This window comes from Delphinus delphis, chromosome 21 (genome assembly GCF_949987515.2).
Source record: "Delphinus delphis chromosome 21, mDelDel1.2, whole genome shotgun sequence".
In the NCBI taxonomy this organism is placed as follows: Eukaryota; Metazoa; Chordata; class Mammalia; order Artiodactyla; family Delphinidae; genus Delphinus; species Delphinus delphis.
Window position 1 is genome coordinate 23,881,108 of NC_082703.1, and position 23,896 is coordinate 23,905,003.

The 23,896-nt window shown below is 45.6% G+C and overlaps 1 long non-coding RNA gene across 1 annotated transcript in view; it reads left to right on the plus strand.

Moving 5' to 3' along the window:
• The window catches only part of LOC132417573 (uncharacterized), a 73,603-nt gene that overhangs the window by 42,337 nt on the left and 7,370 nt on the right, over positions 1–23,896 (plus strand). Inside the window, exons 4-5 of the long non-coding RNA XR_009517876.1 lie at positions 9,191–9,416; positions 10,245–10,683. This is a non-coding gene — a long non-coding RNA (uncharacterized lncRNA). The remainder of the gene's footprint in view (positions 1–9,190; positions 9,417–10,244; positions 10,684–23,896) is intronic.

Below are 23,896 nucleotides of genomic sequence, written 5' to 3' on the forward strand. Positions count from 1 at the left end.
CAAATTTCATGAAACTGGATTTTTACAACAAAAACAGGCCATGCTAAGCCATTCTTCAATGTCTTAATTATAGAAATTGTAATTTACTATATGCCAGTGAATGGGAATCAGCAGCCCAAAATGTACATACTGACTTACACACTTTATGTACCTTCTCAGAGCTGAGAAATATCTATTGGAAAAATGTACTGTCGGAGCTCCCCATTCTGAGAGGGGAAAAAAAAAGAGTGCTTTTCAAGGTTAGCAGCTTACTGCTGCAAGGTCAATTTTGCGGGTTAATTTTGCTTGAAACTAAGCATATTACAAACATTTAACATGTCTTCCTGACCTGGAACCAATCAGGGGCCAAGCTTTGAAAACTCTAAGGAATGGCATCCAGTTTCAAAGTGTAATTACGGGCTTTGTAATTAATTGCCCATTACCACTGAGTCACAAGAAGTACAGTCCAGACCAGACAGGTCCTTATATTAATACACAGAAAATACTCAGCCTCAGTTTGAGCCCTCACAAAGCATATCTTCTGGCTGAACAAGGTCACCAGCTGCACCCCCAGGAAGTGGGAAACACCAGAGAACGGCACCTGCTCTTTGCATCACGGGATTCGAGCTGGATGGTCCAGGAGGAAGGAAGCTTCAAATCTCAGCCTCGACTGGAGAGCTGGCGAAAAGGGGATGATTCGAAAGGGAGCAGAGGATCGAAGAGGACGAACAGAAACATCTGGATGGTCCAAGTGCCAGGAGAGGAAGGAGGCCCCGGCGCCAGCAAGCCCTGCCCAGCTGCAGACAGTTTACCGATGCCGAGGTTCGGGTTGCCGGCAGGCTCACCCCGCTGGGCTCCCCCACCGCCTCCTGGGACCTCTGCTTTCCTGAGACAAGTGCAGGTTCTCGTCTCCAGGGTCGCTTCCTGGTCGTGGGTCTTCCAGGCCTGGGGAGCTTGCACCCTCGATGCATCGCTTCCGGGAGGGAGAGGAGCACGGCTCGGCTCAGGATGAGCGAGAAAGGAAAGAGCGTGAGTGCAAGCGGAGCAGGCCTGACCCTAGATCTTAGCAACGCAGAACCCAGGTTTTAGTTTCTTCTGGAAACGGACTCTAACCCTCAGATGCTCTGAGATCCTGGGGCGCTGCCAGCTTCCCAGCTGTCTGAACCTCACCACCTGGAGTATCATTACCAAGACTAAGGCGCCCTCACCCCACTTTCTAACTGTGCAAACTCCCAAAACACGCCTGACTAGGAGGGGTGAGTAACGGTCAGCCTGGGCCTTGGCGCCGGAGGCTTGGGAAGCAGCCGCCTGGAGTGCAAGTGACCGCAGCCCAAGATGCTCACGGGTTCTCACGAGCTGCTGAAACGCATACAAAGGACAAACAGGCAAATTTCACAAGAAATCGGTGTTAATTCTTGGAATGAGAGATGGGGGCATGAGTCACAACAGGCTAGACTAAGCTGGCTGGAAAGAGGAATCACTGTTTCCTAGTCTCCCCACAGCCTCGTCTTGTTTGAACTGCAGGGCTCCACTGAGGGCCAGTGAGGGGCTGGGACTCCGGACTACCAGGGGTCTCAGTCGTTTGCAGAGCTGGACACACACCAAGGCAGGAGTCCAGATCCACCAGCTGCCCACGGGACAGCGGGATGTCAGGTCTCCAAGGGAGCCGTAGCGAAACCTGGGGTCTGTCCCAGAGGACACAGTGTGTTTTGGTTTATAAAGAGCAACCGTGTGTGAGATTCTCTGTCATTTTATTTGCCAATTTGCTGAGCCTTTCGAGATTACATGTTCCCCAGCGACCTTTCACACCTGCTAATGAATTCAGTAAAGCACTTACTGGTGACTTCATATGGCCTAATTGTGATAATAACTTTACATGATTAAATGTAATCAAATGCCATATCATTGATGAAGCCATGTGTTTTCTTTTCTTTTTTAGTTTTATTTTTTAGTCTTTTTTTTAACATCTTTATTACAGTATAATTGCTTTACAATGGTGTGTCAGTTTCTGCTTTATAACAAAGTAAATCAGTCATACATATACATATGTCCCCATATCTCTTCCCTCTTGCGTCTCCCTCCCACCCTCCCTATCCCCCCCTCTAGGTGGTCACAAAGCACCGAGCTGATCTCCCTGTGCTATGCGGCTGCTTCCCACTAGCTATCCATTTTACGTTTGGTAGTGTATATATGTCCATGCCACTCTCTCACTTCGTCCCAGCTTACTCTTCCCCCTCCCCGTATCCTCAAGTCCATTCTCTAGTAGGTCTGCATGTTTATTCCCATCTTGCCCATAGATTCTTCTGATGATTTTCTTTCTTTTTTTTTTTATATTCCATATATATGTGTTAGCATATGGTATTTGTTTTTCTCTTTCTGACTTACTTCACTCTGTATGACAGCCTCTAGGTCCATCCACCTCACTACATATAACTCAGTTTCATTCCTTGTTATGGCTGAGTAATATTCCATTGTATATATGTGCCATATCTTCTTTATCCATTCATCTGTTAATGGACACTTAGGTTGCTTCCATGTCCTGGCTATTGTAAATTGAGCGGCAATGAACATTTTGGTACATGACTCTTTTTGAATTACGGTTTTCTCAGGGTATATGCCCAGGAGTGGGGTTGCTGGGTCATATGGTAGTTCTATTTTCAGTTTTTTAAGGAACCTTCATACTGTTCTTCATAGTGGCTGTATCAATTTACGTTCCCACCAACAGTGCAAGAAGGTTCCGTTTTCTCCACACCCTCTCCAGCATTTATTGTTTGTAGAGTTTTTGATGATGGCCATACTGCCCAGTGTGAGATGATATCTCATTGTAGTTTTGATTTGCATTTCTCTAATGATTAATGATGTTGAGCATTCTTTCATGTGTTTGTGGCAATCTCTATATCTTCTTTGGAGAAATCTCTATTTAGGTCTTCTGCACATTTTTGGATTGGGTTGTTTGTTTTTCTTGATATTGAGCTGCATGAGTTGCTTGTATGTTTTGGAGATTAATCCTTTGTCAGTTGCTTCATTTGCAAATATTTTCTCCCATTCTGAGGATCGTCTTTTCGTCTTGTTTATGGTTTCCTTTGCTGTGCAAAAGCTTTTAAGTTTCATTAGGTCCCATTTGTTTATTTTTGTTTTTATTTCCGTTTCTCTAGGAGGTGGGTCAAAAAGGATCTTTCTGTGATTTATGTCATAGAGTGTTCTGCCTATGTTTTCCTCTAAGAGTTTGATGGTGTCTGGCCTTACATTTAGGTTTTAATCCATTTTGAGTTTATTTTTGTGTATGGTGTTAGGGAGTGTTCTAATTTCATTCTTTTATATGTAGCTGTCCAGTTTTCCCAGCACCACTTATTGAAGAGGCTGTCTTTTCTCCACTGTATATTCTTGCCTCCTTTATCAAAGATAAGGTGACCATATGTGCGTGGGTTTATCTCTGGGCTTTCTATCCTGTTCCATTGATCTATATTTCTATTTTTGTGCCAGTACCATACTGTCTTGATTACTGTAGCTTTGTAATATAGTCTGAAGTCAGGGAGCCTGATTCCTCCAGCTCCGTTTTTCTTTCTCAAGATTGCTTTGGCTATTCGGGGTCTTTTTTGTCTCCATACAAATTGTGAAATTTTTTGTTCTAGTTCTGTGAAAAATGCCAGTGGTAGTTTGATAGGGATTGCATTGAATCTGTAGATTGCTTTGGGTAGTAGAGTCATTTTCACAATGTTGATGTTTCCAATCCAAGAACATGGTATATCTCTCCATCTATTTGTATCATCTTTAATTTCCTTCATCAGTGTCTTATAATTTTCTGCATACAGGTCTTTTGTCTCCTTAGGTAGGTTTATTCCTAGGTATTTTATTCTTTTTGTTGCAATGGTAAATGGGAGTGTTTTCTTAATTTCACTTTCAGATTTTTCATCATTAGTGTATAGGAATGCAAGAGATTTCTCTGCATTAATTTTGTATCCTGCTACTTTACCAAATTCATTGATTAGTTCTAGTAGTTTTCTGGTAGCATCCTTAGGATTCTCTATGTATAGTATCACGTCATCTGCAAACAGTGACAGCTTTACTTCTTCTTTTCCGATTTGGATTCCTTTTACTTCTTTTTCTTCTCTGATTACTGTGGCTAAAACTTCCAAAACTATTTTGAATAATAGTGGTGAGAGTAGGCAACCTTGTCTTGGTTCCTGATCTTAGTGGAAATGGTTTCAGTTTTTCACCATTGAGGACAATGTTGGCTGTGGGTTTGTCATATATGGCCTTTATTATGTTGAGGAAAGTTCCCTCTATGCCTACTTTCTGGAGGGTTTTTTATTATAAATGGGTGTTGAATTTTGTTGAAAGCTTTTTCTGCATCGATTGAGATGATCATATGGTTTTTCTCCTTCAGTTTGTTAATATGCTGTATCACGTTGATTGATTTGCATATATTGAAGAATCCTTGCATTCCTGGGATAAACCCCACTTGATCATAGTGTATGATCCTTTTAATGTGCTGTTGGATTTTGTTTGCTAGTATTTTGTTGAGGATTTTTGCATCTATGTTCATCAGTGATATTGGCCTGTAGTTTTCTTTCTTTGTGACATCTTTGTCTGGTTTTGGTATCAGAGTGATGGTGGCCTCGTAGAATGAATCTGGGAGTGTTCCTCCTTCTGCTATAGTTTGAGAAGGATAGGTGTTAGCTCTTCTCTAAATGTTTCATAGAATTTGCCTGTGAAACCATCTGGTCCTGGGCTTTTCTTTGTTGGAAGATTTTTAATCACAGTTTCAATTTCAGTGCTTGTGATTGGTCTGTTCATATTTTCTATTTCTTCCTGGTTCAGTCTTGGAAGGTTGTGCGTTTCCAAGAATTTGTCCATTTCTTCCAGGTTGTTGATTTTATTGGCATAGAGTCTCTTGTAGTAATCTCTCATGATCCTTTGTATTTCTGCAGTGTCAGTTGTTACTTCTCCTTTTTCATTTCTAATTCTATTGATTTGAGTCTTCTCCCTTTTTTTCTTGATAAGTCTGGCTAATGGTTTATCAATTTTGTTTATCTTCTCAGAGAACCAGCTTTTAGTTTTATTGATCTTTGCTATCGTTTCCTTCATTTCTTTTTCATTTATTTCTGATCTGATCTTTATGATTTCTTTCCTTCTGCTAACTTTGGGGTTTTTTGTTCTTCTTTCTCTAATTGCTTCAGGTATAAGGTTAGGTTGTTTATTTGAGATGTTTCTTGTTTCTTAAGGTAGGCTTGTATAGCTATAAACTTCCCTCTTAGAACTGCTTTTGCTGCATCCCATAGGTTTTGGGTAGTTGTGTTTTCATGGTCATCTGTTTCTAGGTATTTTTTGATTTCCTCTTTGATTTCTTCAGTGATCTCTTGGTTATTAAGTAGGGTGTTGTTTAGCCTCCATGTGTTTGTAGTTCTTACAGATTTTTTCCTGTAATTGATACCTAGTCTCATAGCATTGTGGTCGGAAAAGATACTGATACAATTTCAATTTCCTTAAATTTACCAAAGCTTGATTTGTGACCCAAGATATGATCTATCCTGGAGAATATTCCATGAGCACTTGAGAAAAATGTGTATTCTGTTGTTTTTGGATGGAATGTCCTATAAATATCAATTAAGTCCATCTTGTTTAATGAATCATTTAAAGCTTGTGTTTCCTTATTTATTTTCATTTTGGATGATCTATCCATTGGTGAAAGTGGGGTGTTAAAGTCCCCTACTATGATTGTGTTACTGTCGATTTCCCCTTTTATGGCTGTTAGTATTTGCCTTATGTATTGAGGTGTTCCTATGTTGGGCGCATAAATATTTACAATTGTTATATCTTCTTCTTGGATTGATCCCTTGATCATTATGTAGTGTCCTTCATAGTCTCTTGTAATAGTCTTTGTTTTAAAGTCTACTCTGTCTGATATGAGAATTGCTACTCCAGCTTTCTTTTGATTTCCATTTGCATGGAATATCTTTTTCCATCCCCTCACTTTCAGTCTGTATGTGTCCCTAGGTCTGAAGTGGGTCTCTTGTAGATAGCATATATACGGTCTTGTTTTTGTATCCATTCAGCCAGCCTATGTCTTTTGGTTGAGGCATTTAATCCATTTACATTTAAGGTAATTATTGATATGTATGTTCCTATTACCATTTTCTTAATTGTTTTGGGTTTATTATTGGAGGTCTTTTCCTTCTCTTGTGTTTCCTGCCTAGAGAAGTTCCTTTAGCATTTGTTGTAAAGGTGGTTTGGTGGTGCTGAATTCTCTTAGCTTTTGCTTGTCTGTAAAGCTTTTAATTTCTCCATCAAATCTGAATGAGATCCTTGCTGGGTAGCGTAATCTTGGTTGTAGGTTTTTCTCTTTCATCACTTTAAATATGTCCTGCCACTCCCTTCTGGCTTGCAGAGTTTCTGCTGAAAGATCAGCTGTTAACCTTATGGGGATTCCCTTATGTGTTACTTGTTGTTTTTCCCTTGCTGCTTTTAATATTTGTTCTTTGTATTTAATTTTTGATAGTTTGATTAATATGTGTCTTGGCGTGTTTCTCCTTGGATTTATCCTGTATGGGACTCTCTGTGCTTCCTGGACTTGATTAACTATTTCCTTTCCCATATTAGGGAAGTTTTCAACTATAATCTCTTCAAATATTTTCTCAGTCCCTTTCTTTTTCTCTTCTTCTTCTGGGACCCCTATAATTCAAGTGTTGGTGTGTTTAATACTGTCCCAGAGGTCTCTGAGACTGTCCTCAATTCTTTCCATTCTTTTTTCTTTATTATGCTCTGCAGTAGTTATTTCCACTATTTTATCTTCCAGGTCACTTATCCGTTCTTCTGCCTCAGTTATTCTGCTACTGATCCCTTCTAGAGAATTTTAAATTTCATTTATTGTGTTGTTCATCTCTGTTTGTTTGCCCTTTAGTTCTTCTAGGTCCTTGTTAAACGTTTCTTGTATTTTCTCCATTCTATTTCCAAGATTTTGTATCATCTTTACTATCATTATTCTGAATTCTTTTTCAGATAGACTGCCTATTTCCTCCTCATTTGTTAGGTCTGGTGGGTTTTTACCTTGCTCCTTCATCTGCTGTGTGTTTCTCTGTCTTCTCATTCTGTTTAACTTACTGTGTTTGGGGTCTCCTTTTCATAGGCTGCAGGTTCATATTTTCCGTTGTTTTTGGTGTCTGTCCCCAGTGGCTAAGGTTGGTTCAGTGGGTTGTGTAGGCTTCCTGGTGGAGGGGACTAGTGCCTGTGTTCTGGTGGATGAGGCTGGATCTTGTCTTTCTGGTGGGCAGGTCCACATCTGGTGGTGTGTTTTGGAGTTTCTGTGGTCTTATTATGATTTTAGGCAGCCTCTGTGCTAATGGATGGGGTTGTGTTCCTGACTTGCTAGTTGTTTGGCATAGGGTGTCCAGCATTGTAGCTTGCTGGTCGTTGAGTGGAGCTGGGTCTTGGCGTTGAGATGGAGATCTCTGGGAGATTTTCACCGTTTGGTATTACGTGGTGCTGGGAGGTCTCTTGTGGACCAGTGTCCTGAACTTGGTTCTCCCACCTCAGTGGCCCAGCCCTGACACATGGCTGGAGCACCAAGAGCCTGTCCTCCACATGGCTCAGAATAAAAGGGAGAAAAAAAAGAAAGAAAGAAAGAAAGAAAGAAGAAGATAAAATAAAATAAAGTAGAATAAAATAAAGTTATTAAAATAAAAAAAATTATTATGAAAAAAAATTTTTTTATGTAATAGAAAAAAAAAGGACAGACAGAACCCTGGAACAAATGGTAAAAGCAAAGCTATACAGACAAAATCACGCACAGAAGCATACACATACACACTCACAGAAAGAGAAAAAGGGAAATATATATATATATATCATTGCTTCCAATGTACACCTCCTCAATTTGGGGTGATTCGTTGTCTTTTCAGGTATTCCACAGATGCAGGTACATCAAGTTGATGGTGGAGATTTAATCCACTGCTCCCGAGGCTGCTGGGAGAGATTTCCCTTTCTCTTCTTTGTTCGCACAGCTCCTGGGGTTCAGCTTTGGATATGGCCCCGCCTCTGCGTGTAGGTCGCCCGAGGGCGTCTGTACTTCGCTCAGACAGGATGGGGTTAAAGGAGCAGCTGCTTCGGGGGCTCTGGCTCACTCAGGCCGCGGCGGGGGGGGGGGGGGGGGGGGGAGGGAGGGGCACGGAGTACAGGGCGAGCCTGCGGCGGCAGAGGCCAGCATGACGTTGCACCAGCCTGAGGCGCGCCGTGCGTTCTCCCGGGGAAGTCGTCCCTGGATCGCGGGACCCTGCCAGTGGCGGGCTGCACAGGCTCCCTGGAGGGGCGGCGTGGAGAGTGACCTGTGCTTGCACACAGGCTTCTTGGTGGCGGCAGCAGCAGCCTTAGCGTCTCATGCCCATCTCTGGGATCCGCGCTGATAGGCGCAGCTCGCGCCCGTGTCTGGAGCTCCTTTAAGCGGTGCTCTGAATCCCGTCTCCTCGCGCACCAGGAAACAAAGAGGGAAGAAAAAGTCTCTTGCCTCTTCGGCAGGTCCAGGCTTTTCCCTGGACTCCCTGCCGGCCAGCCGTGGCGCACTAACCCCCTGTAGGCTGTTTTCACGCTGCCAACCCCAGTTCTCTCCCTGGGATCCGACCGAAGCCCGAGCCTCAACTCCCAGACCCGCCTGCCCCGGCGGGTGAGCAGACAAGCCTCTCGGACTGGTGAGTGCCGGTTGGCACTTATCCTCTGTGCAGGAATCCCCCCGCTTTCCCCTCCGCCCCCCTGTTGCTGTGCTCTCCTCCGCGGCTGCGAAGCTCCCCGCCTCCGCCACCCACAGTCTCCGCCCGCGAAGGGGCTTCCTAGTGTGTGGAAACCTCTCCTCCTTCACAGCTCCCTCCCACTGGTGCAGGTGCCGTCCCTATCCTTTTGTCTCTGTTTATTCTTTTTTCTTTTGCCCTACCCAGGTACGTGGGGAGTTTCTTGCCTTTTGGGAGGTCTGAGGTCTTCTGCCAGCGTTCAGTAGGTGTTCTGTAGGAGTTGTTCCACGCGTAGATGTATTTCTGATGTATTTGTGGGGAGGAAGATGATCTCCGCGTCTTACTCTTCAGCCATCTTGAAGCTCCCAAGCCATGTGTTTTCTGCTGATGAAATTCATAGATGAGATGTCACAGCCCATATGTTCACTTCAACTGACTTTCCAGGGTCTTCTGCGTTTCCACAAAGTTACATAATCGGAAAATTAATCTTCCAGCAGCTTCCAGCCGGTCGTCACACTGGGGTCTGAAAGGCGGAGCAGCCACCAGACTGTCAGCCCAGGAGCTCCACTGGGTGAAGGTGAGGAGGGCTGAGGCTGCCTCCTCACGTCTCCTTGCCTATGATGAGCTGACTCTCCCTGCATCTTATCCTCCTGGACCCAGCACCTCCTTTGGAGTCCCACGCCCACTGCTCCAACTCAAGTCCACGTTCTAGAACACCATGTAGGTAACAGAGCCAAAGACATATCCGATCGATATGACCAAACAAGAACTGACACTGGTGATAAGGGGCGGGGGGGAGGTTACAGCACACGCCGAGGCTGCTGGAAAAGAAGGGAATTCTTAATATGCAGTGGAATGGATGAACCTGGAGGACATACGCCCAGGGAAATGAGCCATCACAGGACAAGCACACATGATCCCACTCACATGGGGCATCTGAAAGGGTCACATTCGTGGGATCAGGGACTGGAACGGTGGGCATCAGGGCTGGGGAGGTGGAAGTGGGGAGGGACGTTAGTCAGAGAGGCAGGAGCCGAACCGTACATGGTGCCCGGAGTCGACAACACTGGAGTGGGGAGCCCGGCACCCGGCTGAGGCTGGCTGCTCCCACCTCAGACCAGATGCTCTCAGGTGCCTGGCAGGGCAACTGTGTTGACTCTGTTAGGAAATCCATGGGCTTCCTTACAGGAGGTTACCTGTGAAGGTCTGTTTTTAGCTTCCCCCGTACCGTTTGCATAATTCTGGCACTTCCTGGCATTCTCTCCCCTTGGGGTGCTGGCTTCTCCCTGTTCTGCCCACGGAGATGTTAGGCCTGCAACTGGCTTCCCCTTCAAAGGTCTCATTAAATACACCTGTCCCCCTTCACCGCGCAGCCCCAAGGGATTGTGTTTGTCTTGTTTCCCTAATTGGCAGGTTGCGTTCCTGCTGGGGAGATGCAGCGTTTAGAAGGATTAAGCAGGATTGGTTTTCAGTCCCTTTGGTACATTGTCCCAAGGCATCTTTGCGTTTACTTTCGATTTCACAAGCTGCTTCTTGCTGTTTAAACAGATGATTGTCCAGTAGGAAGTTTCAGCTGCAGCTGCTTCCTGCTTTGAATCCCAGCCTCACAGAGTTTATTTAAGTAAGATTTTTCTCAACCTGTGAAGCACAATTCCGAAGGCACAGAGGAGAAGCAATGTCTGCACCTCATCTGCACAATGTGGTCGAGTGCCAAGTGCCACAGAATGTCCCACAGAGGCCACGGGGGAGTGACCCCTGGGGAAACGGTGCTCCAAGCTTGATGTACTGTAACGTCGTAGGAAAGAGAAAGAAGTGCCACAAATGAGGTCTTGTCATGGATGGAGCTAGTGTAACCCTGGGAGACAGGAGGCTGCGGAAGAGCCTCCTGGGGAGGGGTCGAAGATACTGAGACGGCTGAAGAATAGAAGGAAGAAGATACAGACGCAGAAATGCTCTCTGGCCGAGTCAGCAAGGAGGGCACCGCCAGGTGAGCCGCTGACATTGTTCTCAGTTATGCATGCGTATGACATGCGTTATATATTTTAGGTTATCATATGTATAGTTATGTATGTATATGTATATATATGTATAGTTATGTATGTATGTATACTTCTGTAGCAGATTATGTAACAATTTGTATTATCTAGTATTTAGTATGTAATTATATATTACATATGGTATATGACATATAGAATGTATTAAATATTCCATATATTCTATATAATATGTAGAATACTATATATACAATATAATGTATACTATATTGTATATAAAGTATATTGAATATAAAATATTTAGTATATATAGCATAATAGTATATAGTATTATAGTTACATATGTTATAACCATAATATATAGCTATACTATATATAGTATATAGTATTCTATATAGTTCTATATTATATATTTTCTATGATATATAATCTATGTGTAAATATATGGATATAAAATATTTTTTAAATACATTATTTTAAAAAATAAATGGAGAAAACTACAAATATTATACATTTGATCTTTCCAACAAAGAGCAGCAGATTAAGAATCCAATAAAAGCTAGAAGGAGTTCTGGCTCTCTTTAATCAGCTGTGGAGTATTGGAAAAATCAGTTAAGCTCCCTGGTCCAGTCTTGTCAGTAATTGAAAGATTAGCTGGTGCCCCTTAGGGGCCCTTCCTGAGCTTTCCTACGGAGTTTGGTCCAATGCAGGGCATTCAGACCCATGATTAAGCATTCGAGAAGCTGCCTTCGGCTGGTTCCTTGGGTGTGGATCACCTCTGTCCCTGCCCAAGGCCCACAAGGACCCCGCCCTCTTGTGTGAGCCAGCCAGCGGCTATGACAGACCCCCTCCCTCTGCCTGGCACCCGCAGGCCCCTCCCCTGGCTCTGGTTTCTGGACCTCTTCCTGCCTTTGATACTTTTCCTTCTAGAAACCAGGGGTCTTTCTCTCTCCTTGAAGTTGAGCTATTTAATCAAGGTATTTTATATCCATCTTCTTGTATCACTTTTGTTTCGTGGAACATAAGGCCAAAAGATAAAAATTTTTCATTTTTTAAAGTTACCTTTATGCGCTCATATCTTTAATTTTTTTCTCTTCTGGTTTCTTTCTTTAGGAGCACGAGTTATACACACGTTATTTTCCCATCATCTCCACATCATTCCCTGGCCCCCGAGTCACTTAACCGCTTTGCACTGTGCGTGCTCAGCACCCTGAGTGACTTCAGGTTTGCTCCCTGTGTCCAGGACAGCGTTTCCCACCTGCTTCTCCTACTTCTGATGGCGTCTGTAGGAGCTTTTCACCTCCTGGCTTCTTCCTCCTCCGTCTGCTCCTGATCCTCTGTCCTTGTCCTGCAGTCTCTCCTTGGAGCCCTTACAGCTCTTCCTTCTGCTTTTTTCCTGGGAGAGCTTGTCTTGACTCTAAGTTTGTTTAGTGATGTTATTTCTTTGAGTGATTTCTTATTTCTTTGTCTTTTTGCATTTTTGAAAAAAAATTAAAGATACAGGAAAAGTATAAAGAATTTTTACAAAACACATTGTTTCCATAACGCAAATTTAACTATATATTTTGTCATACTTGTTTCTAATCCTTTTAAAAGAAAAAATACATAATAGATATAGCTTAGGAATCCTTTACGAACAACACAGAGGCCTGTCCTCACTCACCCAGTGGTAAACAGTTTGGTGGTTTGTATTTTTATATTCCTTTTTTAAAAATTTACATATGTACATGTGTCCATTATACAAACTTATTTTTGAAAGTGTTACTTTACATTAAGTGGCACCATGCTGTATTAATTATTCTGCCCCTTTCTCTTTTCACACTATGTTCGTGATCACAAAATCCTATATTACCTATATTTCATCCTACTAGTTTTTGGTTGGTCACATTTAGGCTTTAATTTGTCGTATTCATAAAGCAGGATTCTTGTTTAACAGGTTTTCCTGATAAAGAGACCCAGTCTCCCCACATTATATATTGAATGTCCGTGTTTCCTACTGACCTGTGACGTCACCACCATCAGATTACCAAATTCCCAAATACACACAAGACTGCTTCTGAGCGCTTCTTTTCCCTTGGTCTATTTTTCTACTGCTGTACTGTTGTCACAATCTTTATGACTGTACCTTTGATATATTCACTTTCTTGTAAATTCTCCCAATTTGGCTTTTTCTCAAAAAAAGAGTTTTTGGTATTTTTGCTTCTCAAATTTTTTTAACTTTATATTATAGAAAATTTTAAACATACAAAAATAGACCCAATAGGATAGCCCAATTCCAGCTGCAGTGATAATCAATTCATGCCCGATCTGTTTTCATCTACGCCTCCCCCTTGGTCCCCCCCACCCCTGCCCCATATTCTTTTGAAGCCAATTACAGGTAGTGTATCATTCCAAGCATTTCTTTTTTTTTTTTAATTTTATTTATTTATTTATTTTTGGATGCATTGGGCCTTTGTTGTGGTGTGCGGGCTTCTCATTGTGGTGCCTTCTCTTGTTGCAGAGCATGGACTCTAGGCGTGCAGGCTTCAGTAGTTGTGGCATGCAGGCTCAGTAGCTGTGGCTCTCGGGCTCAGTAGTTGTGGCTCGTGGGCTTAGTTGCTCCACGGCATGTGGGATCTTCCCGGACCAGGGCTCGAACCCATGTCCCCTGCATTGGCAGGCAGATCCTTAACCACTGCACCACCAGGGAAGCCCCCAGGGAAGCCCCCAAGCATTTCTTAAGCTATTTCTTTACACATATTCTCTAAAATCAGTTTTTTAAGTTCCCCATATATTTTGATGGAGTTTTGATTGAATTTTCATTGAATTTAAAGATTTTGGAGAATTCACTTACAAAATTGAATCTTTCTATCCACGAAATTGGGTAAAATTTCTAACCGTGAAATTTTTCCCCATTTATTAAATTCTTCCTTTATATTTTTTAATAACACGCTTGTTGTTTTCTCTGTGAAGATCTTGCACGTTTGTTAGATTTTGCCGCAACTATGAATGCCATAGATTTTGCTGTGGCTATGAATGATGCAGTTTAAATTATAATTCCCACTTGGTTATTGCTACTGTAAAGAAATGATATGAATTTTGTGCATTGCTCTTGTCCTCTGCAAATCTTGCTAAACTTTTATTTTTTTACTTTATTTTTTAATAAATTTATTTATTTTTGGCTGCGTTGGGTCTTCGTTGCTGCACACGAGCTTTCTCTAGTTGCGGCGAGCGGGGGCTACTCTTTGTTGCGGTGCGTGGGCTTCTCATTGCGGTGGCTTCTCTTGTTGCGGAGCACAGGCTCTAGGCATGCGGGCTTCAGTAGTTGTGGCACACGGGCTCAGTAGTTGTGGCTCACGGGCTCTAGAGTGCAGGCTCAGTAGCTGTGGCGCACAGGCTTAGTTGCTCCGTGGCTCGTGGGATCTTCCTGGACCAGGGCTCGAAGCCGTGTCCCCTGCATTGGCAGGCAGATTCTTAACCACTACACCACTAGGGAAGCCCTAAACTTTTATTAATCTGAGTAGTTTATTCATAGATTCTCTTGGATTTTATAGATAGACAATCGTATCATCTGCAAGAAAATGATAGCTTTGCTTTCTCTCATCCCTTATAACTCATGGTTTTAATTTTTTATTTTACTGCAAAGGCTTGTTCTCCAGTGCACTGTTGAGAAGAGTAGTGATAACTGGCTGTCGTGCTTGTCCCTCACGTTCATGACTCTTGTACGTTCCCCATCTGCCTAACATCTTCTCCCTACCCAGCTGGGCAGCATGTCTCCACCTGGCCCCGAGCTGACTCTGGGCAGTCAGCATTCATCTTTGAGGGAAGTGGGTCTGCTGAGCCAGGCTGGTCCTGAAGGCCCGTGGGGGCAGGGACAGGGCTGAGCTGCAGAGAGACCACGACACCACCTGGGTTTGCTGTCGTCCCCTGCAGGATCCCCTAATTCACACAGGGTGACGGTGGCCACACCCTCCCCGCCCACCTCCCCTTGGCCGACTCTTAGCTAAAAGGCTGGGTCATAGGCCAAAGAACTAGCACGCAGACTGGCCTTCAGTTTTACCTCCCGCCATGTGAGAGGGGTCTCAGCTCCCCCTTCTCAGGCCCATCAGCCCAGGGAAGCCCTACCTACCTCTGGGACAGAGCCAGGGTCCATGACCAGTTCAAACAGGGGTAGGCATCGCCAGCCGAGCGGTGCATGGATTTGCCCAGGCCCTCATCCCTGATGCGTGACGGGTCCCCGAGACGCCACCGCTTTCTCTCCCCTGCCCTGCTCCTTGCCTTCGGTGTGTGGCAGGGACAGGACGCTCAGATGGGGTGAGGGGCAGGCGACCCTGGGGTGCGGGAGACCCTGGGCGTTCATGCTTCCTTAGCTCCTTCCCCTCCTGCCCCTGATTCCCAGAGTTGTAAAACTCTGGGTTGTAAAACGTGGGTTCCATTTCCCAGCTTCCTGTACAGTGATGTTGAGAGGGCCCAGGAGTCTGCTTTTTCATATTCTCACCTCAAGACATTTGAACAGTTAATACTTTAGCAGCAGAAGATAAGCCACCACATAAGCAGTAAGTTTCTTGGTTAGAAAACAAGCCATCAGAGAAAAAATATTTTTTGCGGAGAAGGAGAAATAGTGGGTGGGCTGAGTTTTTATCTTTTGTATGGTAGATAAGATATGTCTGCACAGCGGCAGCTAACATTTTCAAATAGGAAGGCATATGATTAAATCTCTTTTGATGTTATCTGCAAATTGTTTCTCTGAGCTCCGCTTCCAAAGGGTAGCTCTCCAGTTAGAGTCAGAGATGATTATTGTGAAGTTAGCCCTCACTGTCTACTGCTTAGACAGGTGACTTCCTCTTTAAAGCGCTAATTAGCCCTACATGCAGTATCTTGTATCGTATGGGACCTTCAGCATTTTGTTCTTTTCTAATTAGAATCATCTCTCCTCATGCTTCTCCAATAAAATGGAGAAACTGTTGGGAGTTCTTTGCTGCTCCCTCCCAAGGCCCCTGTGATCTGCCACGAGGCGTGGACAGTCCTGCCGCTGCGGCTCCCCTGCCCCCGGGCAGTTCATTCCATCCCCAGGGCTGATGATTTAGTAAGTTCATTTCCACTCAGCAAATTTACTAACACCTCTCTTGAAGTAATAGATTGTTCACTCTTGACGACTTGTTATTATTATTGAAATGGACCTTAAATTAGGGTCAGGGATCCCTAAACCTCTAATGGTCACTAGTGAGCAAAACGAAGGTTAAGGAGTGAGGACATGTTAGGTACGATGTCCTCACACCTTCGTTTTGCTCACTAGTGACCCTTAGAGATCAGTTTAGAGACTCTTGATGTTAGGTCCTTTTTTTGAAGGGTTAATTAAATGACATTATATAAACCACCTTGACGTGCTTTAAAAAACATTTCCATCCCTCTTTTCCGAGTGAACTCCAGTTCCTGGCCGATCCACGGGTGACGGCTGTGCTGTGGCTTTGGCGTGGGGACTTCTGACAGCTGTGCTGACGAGGACAGTGTGTGGCTCTCGGGGACGCTCACAGTGCACCGGGCTCTGCCCAAGTCCGAAGAAGACTGATCACCGTGCACTCAGCCATCACTACACTGCTGGGGGGGAGGGGAGGGTGGGGCAGGTACCACTACCGTGTTTTGCAAAGGAGAAAACGAGGAGGCACAGGGATTTAAGGGTCTGCCGTGGGCGGGTGAGCTGGGGCTGAGCCTGTCGGTCTGGCCCCTTCACCACCGTCTTATGAACAGTTTCCACTGATGAAAACAGAGGCACTGTTGGGTAGATCCTGCATCCTGATAACCCGTCAGCTTCAGTCATCTAACCCGTGTCACCAGCTGTTCACCGTCGTCTGTAAACCTCCTCCCATCTCATTTTCATTCAGTGGGAGGCTCGTTCCTTCAGCAAACATCCCCAGAGCACCATCTAAGTGCAGGTTCTTAGAACTGTGTCACAGCTCCAATGGGGAACAGAACAGAACTGCAGTCCCCCACGGAGATTACAGTCCGACTGGGAGAGGCGCACCTGAAGTCACTTGGTAATAAATTAAAGGTTGTAACTGCGACAGTGGCTCAGAGGGACAGAGGGGCTGGACTGAGAGTTCCGAGGGTCGAGGGGCACAAGCAGGAAATGCCTGCGCGAGCTGAGTAGATGGTGGACAGACAGTGGGGATGCAGGGGTCCTCTTGGTGGGAGCCTTGAGCACCACTGGGGTGGAATTCACAGATGGCGCAAGTCGGGACAGTCCTGCTTCCAGTGGGAGGCATTGGTGGCTCAGTGGCAACGCTTGTGCCTTTGTCCCCATACTGGACAAAGACACAGGATCATCTGCCTGTTCAGGACCATTGTTCTGTGAAGACCAGTAACCCATCTGTGGGCAGCAGGGTAAGGCCCCAAAGATGTCCAAGTCTTAATCCCCAGAAACAATGACTACCTTAGGCTAAGCGGTAAACGTTGCTTATCAGCTGACCGTGAGGTGGGTGGTCAGCCGGGATCACCCAGGTGGGCCCAGTGTCATCAGGGTCCTTATGAGTGAGTGGAGGATCCAGGGAGAGGGGGGCGGGAAAGTCTTGGTGGTCAGGGCTGGCTTTGAAGGGGGAGGGTCCCGGGAGCCGAGGAAGGTGGGCAACCTCCAGAAGCAAGAAAAGGCAAGAAATGGGTTTTCTGTGGGACACGGCTCTGCCAACACCTTGATTTTAGCTCAGAGAGACCCCTTTCCGTTTCTGAGCTCCAGAACCACAAAGTGATAAATTTGCGTGTTTTAAACCATTAAGTTTGTGGTAATTTGTTCTAGCAGCAGTAGGAAACTAATACTAATACTATGATGTTTCTTCCTGAATATCTTGTTTACCACACTGACTTGAGTGTGAAACAATAGGTTTGACTGTGAAAATGCAGCTAAGATTGACCTAACCTTCGGCCAGTCCGGCCCAAGCACGTTTATGAATAATGCCCAACTTGGTGTTTACACCCTCCAGTTTAAAAAAGTGATTATAATAGAAATATTTAAAAATGTATTTTTGCTTTTCTCTTGGGTTTTGGATAAAGATATGTAGGTTTTAGCATCTCTTATTTCATGTTTCTCCTTTTTATTCAAGATGAAATATTCCCAGAAATGTCAAAATGACACAGACATGTTCAGCGTTTGCTGTTTCCAGGTCATGGGGTGGGCAGAACTCCTGGCACCTGTGTTAGTATAAAAACTGGAGACCCAGGACCAGCACTGGGGTCTGTACTGGTTTGGATGTTGTCAGATTATATGATCTAAGAATGACAGTTTATAATCACTTCTTTACTATGGCTTATTGTTTTTTTCCCCTCCAATTTTTTTTTAATGAAGTTGTGCTTATATAAATTACTAGTTTTATAAAAGTACAAAAGGGCTTTCACCTAGTTTCTGAAGAATAATAAGATCAGTGTTGTAGGGGAATAAACTGTGGCTACTTAAGAAAGGCCGAGGACCACCCTTGTACTCAGAATTTTTGTGTATTGGGAAAGGGCATAATGACGAAAAGGTACTATTCAGTAACATTTCAGAAATGTGTGTTTTATTATCACAAATACATCTAGGTACATGCGTAGACAAGGGGCACACGTGAAAGACATTTGATTTTGGGACCACGCTGAGTAGAGTGTCCTTACGACACATGCCTCCAAAATGTGGTTCACGGCTGAGCCTGGTGTGCAAGCTCTCAGCTTCGAGCGCCCTTCAGAACGAGAACTCTATTTATTTATGTATTTTTTATTTAAGTATAGTTGATTTATAATACCGTGTTAGTTTCAGTTGTACAGCACAGTGATTCAGTTACATGTATATAACTGAATATATATTCCTTTTAGATTCTTTTCTGTCGCGGTCCAAACGCAGGTTGGAAAACAATTTCCAGACACAAGGCACAATGCAGAGGATGGAATTTATTAGCGGGAATGGTTGCTGCCAGAACAGCGGGCCGACTTCCTAGTAGTCTGGGATAGCCAACCCTGAACATGCGCTATTAGTCGGTTTTTATAGCCAGAGAACAAAAGAATGGTCCGAGGTGAAAATTTCTTTTCTCAATTGGTCGAGGCACATATATATACCTTCCTTCTATAGGGTGGGAGTGGGACAAGGCAGATGCCTTTCCTTATTTGGGACGAAAGAGGAACAGTCCCGTTGACCAGGTGGGCTCAGGAATTTCGTTCCCATCGCAACATGGCGCGGAGGGCGAGAGAGTCTGGTGGGGTCCGTAACACAGCTTTTTCAGGCTGGGCTGTCCTTTGTCCTTGAAGCACCATTGTCCTTGGAGCACACATTTTCCCTTATAGGTTATTACAGAATATTGAGTAGTTCCCTGTGCTACACAGTAGGTCCTTGTTGGTTATCTATTTTATATGTAGTAGTGTGTATCTGTTAATCCCAACCACAAGAGCTGTATTTAAAGCCATGCTGCGCCCTCCCGAGCATTCCAGCCTGAACTCCACCCCAGCCCCTACCCACGCCCTCGGCCATTGTGCTGCTAAATACAATCGCTTACTGTGTTTTAAATAGAGCGGATGCCTCACTGTCATTTATTGTAGTCATGTACGTGGGCCTTTGCTTTCAGTAATATTTAAAGCTGTGCCTAATTAGATTTAACACCATTTGCTTGAAGACTTCTTAAGAATCCTTTGCAGGGTGGGTTTAGTGCTCCAAACTCATGTGAAGTCTGGATTTTTATGTATCCGCATATTTTAAAGGATGGAATGCCTACCTCACACTTTTAGGTTTTATCCCCCTCTTCCCACTGGAGATTGGAAGGAAGACTAGCAGGAGTCTACGGTAAAAGAACTGTTGCCCCAGCCTTGTGCTCTCTGCGGGGGTGTCTTAACCTCATCTCAGGGCCGAGGGGGATTGTTCAAAGCCCAAAAGCTGCCTCTGGAGGCCGGTGAACCAACCTATGAAGCTGCTGCTGACAGCCCTCAGGGTGGTCTTTTTTCTTTTTAAAAAATCTGCTTTTGCTTTGTTTCCATTGGATTTGTTTTTCTTCCCTAGGAGACGTTGCAGCGATGGCCCATAGGGGAGGGTGAATAACTACCTGGGTGAACAGAGAGGCACACAGCATGCTGGCGGGCGTGCGGGCAGGTGGCCCAGGAGGGGCTCTGTCCCTGACGGAAGGTCTGGCTGATGCCAAGGGCTTGAGCGGCCAAGGGCCTCTGCTGAGAAGTCTGCTGCCTCAGAAGGGGGCCGATGGCCCAACCCAGAGCCCAGGAAGCCACGAGCCCCAGGGGCCACGGGTGGGCTGGCTGCAGGTGGGAGCTGCCCGCAGGGAGAGCATTTGCCCAGCTTCCTCCTCTCCCACCCGGTCCCCCCCACACCCCATCATCAACTTCCTTTATCTTACAGCTCCGGAGGTCAGGGTCCTACTAGGTGTTGGCAGGGGAGGGTTCCTTCTGGCGCCCAGAGGAGAATCCACGTCTTTGTTTTTTCCTAGCTCTAGAGGCTGTCTGCGCGCCCAACAGGCAGGACCCACAGCAGGCAGCCAGTAGGGGGAGCAGGGTGGGGCCCCAGGACTGTGCAGGGCCGGACCTGCGGCCGGAAGGAGGACGCAAATCTACAGCCTTCCAGAGTCGCCAGGCCCGGAGGTGAGTCACGCCTGAGCTCAGGGCGTGGCCTGCCAGTCTCCAGGGTCCAGGCTAGCAGGTAAGCAGCCTGGATGGTGCCACCCCTGTGGTTTTACAAGTAAAAAGTGAACAAATTGAAAATCAACAGTGCTTCTCTGAGGGGTATCCTCAGAGAACTGAGATCACAGGGCAAACCCAAGGTCTCACCTGAGGTGGGGAGAAAACAGAACTGAGAGGCTCTTGTGAAGGTCACGGTCCCAGTCGCTGGCACCCTCAAACCTGAGATGTAATCACACTCCCCCCGATGCCCACATCCCCGCCCCCTGTCCTCCACACCTGCATCGCTGCTCCCCAGGCCTCTGCCCACCAAACCCACGTGCCTGCCCCCATGCACCCTCGTCCCTTGGACTGGGCTCCTAGGCACAGGGGATTCCAGTGGAAAACACTGCACGTCTTGATCTCAGGTGGCCTCGGCCTGAAGCAGCCTGAGGCAGGATTTCGGCTCCCGGCCAGAGATTGAAGTCGGGCCATGGCAGTGAGGGCGCTGAATCCTGGCCACTAGACCAGCAGCCAGTGACAAGGCCCTGGCCCTGCGGCTTTGTAGAAATGAATTTCCACAGAGACGGAAAGCAGTGAAACAAGTAAAGTATTTATTAGGAGGAAAAAGAGTACATGTGGATAGACACATGGATGGACTCAGAGAGTGGCGCCCTCGTGGTAGTTTGAATCACTTATATTCGGCAGTTCTTCCGGGTTTCCTCTGGCCAATCATCTTGCTCTGTCTGGCTCTGAGTCTGTATTTGGTTTATCTCAAGGTCCTGCCCTGTGTGTGCGTGCATCTCTTAGCCAAGATGGATTAGCACAGAGGCCTATGGGTAGGTTGACATCACCTACTATGGGGTGGCGCCCCCTCCTGTTGACCCCCAGGAGCCTTTCTGCACGTGTGTAATCGGGAAGGAATATGAGGTCTCGTTATCTCTTATCTGGGCTGGGCTCAGGTCCTGCTCCCCCCTGCTGCTGTCTTCGTCTTGGAGTATCTGTTCAGGGGGACAGACTCCAGCTGCTCAGCCTGGGGCCATCTAACTCCTGCCTCACCAGCTCGCCCCACATCCACGTCCTATCGACAGGGCTCCGACGAACAGGGGATTCCAGCGGAAAACACTGCACGTCTGAGACCTTGTTTAAGGGGAACTGCCTCTCCTATGCCTCACTTCTAAACGGTAAATTGTTTAAGTTATACATTTAACAAACCACCTTGTGAGAGCCGTAAAAAGAATGGAAGTTCACATGCAAATCCACTATAAACAGCATTGTGGCATCTACTCATCAGCAATAACGAAACGTTACTATGTTTCCATAACCATAAACCGCTTTTCCTGGGTTATCAGGAGGTCTTCCCTGTCACCAGGAATGGATGTGTAGCTCAGGCGGTCCCACCTCTGCGGCCTTATTCCCTGGCATTGACTCTGCTCATCCAGGGTGAACACAGGACTGGCGCTCGCATTCCCCAGCCCCAGGGACTACGCCGTCCCTCCTGGGTTTCCTAAACCCTGTCCACACCGGTGTACATAGTCCCTTTATTAAATCCTCCTTCAACTACCCCAGTTTGAACATTCCATCCTTCCCTAAGGGGATCCCGCCACATCTGAGGAGGTAGAGAGGGATCTAGTGTGTAATACAGACCTCTTTCCACTGGCTTTGCCAAGATAAATGCCTGTAGTTGCTAGAAAAAGCATGTGGTTTTCTGTATCTTAACCCGGATGGTATGAATGCGTGAAAGTTCATTGAGCCATCTCACCTCTTCTGGGGAGACTGGCGGGCAGAAGGAATGCCAAAGCACAGGTTAAATTAAACCCCAGGAAGCCGGAAGAGCCGGAGAATTCTGATTTGCTGCACTTTTGGCAAGGCCCTGCTGTAGAACGCTATTTTCTTTTTCTTTTTGCTCTTCTCTTAACCAAAATACCGTCTGAAATACTTTTACCATTTTCCTGTTGCCACTGTGAAAAGCACTGTTGGGGAACTGACACCGGGTCAAGCGGGCAAGGGTAATTTAACATTTAGTTTTCTTTTAGAAATTGCGGTCCTGTTCTCTTGACGCCATTCCCTGGAAGAGCCCTTGTTTGCGCTCAGAGACCAGCATTGTACAGGACGTCGAGCAAATGTTTTCCACGTGCACACAGTGTTTACAGAGCCGGAGCAATTGCGTTTTGATTCTGTCCTCTTGTGTCACATTTGGCGCTGACACTGGACTGAGTTCCAGACACAGTGGACGTCTGTGTGAACTGGGCCTTGCCCCTCTTAGACCTCGCCCCTCTTAGACCTCAGCTGTTCTGTGAAAGTTCGTGGGTTGGTTATGAGATGCCAGCCTCTCTGCTGTGTCCCCTGTGGAGCGTCAAACACATGACAACTGCAGACCACAGAGGTCGGGCCCTGTGCGCCGTCACCCGCGGGGTCTCCCCCACCCAGCAGCGGTGTTTAGGCTGCAGGATGGGGAGACCTCTGGGCACCGCGGGGGGCACAAGTTTTGCCCAGATTTCTCTGATTCAAACAGTAATTGCTTTCGCTTGTTTTACACATTAATTGAAAGCCCGGTCATTGGAACAAAGAGTTTGAGGGCTTAACAAAAATAGGAAACAACTGATCTAAAGCAGGGGCTTCCAAATCTGGCTGCAGAGAATCAACCGGAAGGTCTTTGGGTAACAGAAGTATGCGGGTTTTACCATGATCAAAGCGAAGAGAATCTCATGGGGGTGGGACGGCAGCTTTCACAAGCTCGTTGGGTGATCCTCGCGCACACATCGTGGCGAGCTTGGGAAACGTTCGTTTGGACCAGCAGTTGAAACCGTACTGTGCCTTAGAATCTCCTGAGTAGCTTGTAGATTAGCCGCTGCCCAGACCTCAGCCCCAGAAATTCTGACTGAGAAGCCACAGGTGTGCCTGGGATGCTGCAGCTAAGTAAACGCACCAGATGATTCTAATGTAAGTAGTTTGAGGGCCCGTGCAGAGAAACACGTGAACACAGTTAACCGCACGTGTGCCCCACGGTGGACCTTCCCTCTTCCAAAGGTGAACGTTTCCTGCATAGCTATCTGAGGCTTCAAAACAGGGCTTCTTTTAAAAACAACAGTGGTTGTTTCCGAGTGGTGGAATTATGGATGGTTTGTAGATATTTATTCTTTACGCTTGTCTGTATTTTCTAGTTTTCATTAAGCGTATAGTATATTCCATCTACTGTATTGTTTCAGTAATAAAATACTAGTGATCAATAATTTTAAAATATGATAAAGAGGAATACAACTGAAAAATCTGTCTCCTTTCTAAGCAACAAGTTTAGAAAGACATTCTTGCCCATTTTTTAGAGCTTCGTTCTTGGTCTCCTTTTCCATAGTACTCCTGTCATGTGTGTGACATAAATTTCCCAAGGTAGCTCATTACAGCCTATTTAACCAACAGTGGCTGACACGGGTGTTTGATCTTTTCACGTGTGCTGTGTCTGCTTTATAAACCGCAAGCTGTGTTGTCCTGCTCCACCTTTTTGTCTTCTATTGTCTTTTGATTTTCTTCTGCCTCTTATTGTTTGTGTTCATATTTCCCTCATTCCTCATCCTCTCCCGCCATCCCCACCTTGAATCTCTAGTTAATACAGGAAAA